Source organism: Dipodomys spectabilis, unplaced genomic scaffold (assembly GCF_019054845.1).
Source record: "Dipodomys spectabilis isolate Male_0828 unplaced genomic scaffold, ASM1905484v1 ptg000244l, whole genome shotgun sequence".
Classification (NCBI taxonomy): Eukaryota; Metazoa; Chordata; class Mammalia; order Rodentia; family Heteromyidae; genus Dipodomys; species Dipodomys spectabilis.
In genome coordinates, this window is record NW_024870921.1 from 815,783 (window position 1) to 816,961 (window position 1,179).

Here is a 1,179-nt window from a genome sequence, read left to right on the forward strand (position 1 = left end):
AAGCACTTCCTTAAGAAGGAAGCTATAATCCTCACTAGTTGAGTTTTTAGCCAAAACTTGTCACCTTTTAGACTGTATCCCTTGAGAGAGGTCTTTGTTATTGTTATAGAGCAAAGAATGCGTAATTCCAGTTCCTGACACCAGTACTCTCAGATCAACTCAAGCTAGTGTCAACTGAAACATAATAATGGCATGGAATATGTGACAGGGCTTAATATCCTCTATTATTATTTTATATAATAAATTTTTATGATAATTATGCTAGTATTAGAATACATGTGCCTTGGTGTAATTTTCTGTATTCTGAAAACCCTCCAAATGGATATTGTATCTTTCTTCTTCTATATATAGATATATAGATATTTCCATGTATGTTCTATTATTTTCTTTTTTTTTAGTTATTTATTGTGTGAATACCCTACAGAGGAGTTACAATTACATGGGCAAGATAACGAGTACATTTCTTATGAAGCTTTGTTGCCTCCTCGTTGTTTCCCCTTCCCATTCCTTCCCATACTCCTCCCCTTCCCCCACCCGGTCCTCCCCCCGCTCCCCACCAAAGTGGTTAAGTTCGTTTTTCGATATAACAATTTCTACATCTGATTGTTGCAATGGGTCCATCTGTATCCCTAGTTAAACAATTTATTTTTTTCCCTTCCCCTCCACAAATTATACCAACATCAAAAACAGTGAATGTATGGGTTATACTGTGGGAGATTACTTATGGGCATATAACATCTTTCATTCTCTTCCATTATATGTGTAGTAATAAAATCAGAGTAAATTGTTCAGTGTGTTAAAATATTTCTCACAGCGAGAAATATGAAATGTTTGAATGTATAGTTTGGAGTCCAAAAGAGTGTATGGGGATTGACAATCAATAGACAGGTCTTTATATGAGGATTGCCAAATGACACTGTCAAAATATAATAGCTAAAGCTTTAGTTACTCTGGATGATATTTGATGTCATGAAATTCTCTAATGTGAGTTCAAATCTGATTGGTTCAATACCGAATGACTAAAAGGACAAAAACATTGTTTGATTGGTTGCAGTAAGAAATAATGTATTCAAGAATGTAAATAGGTAGGAATTTAAATATAATATCTATATTATATTTCAATTTATATTTATATTTATTTATATTTCAATTTATATTTCAATTTCTCCTTTGAGATGT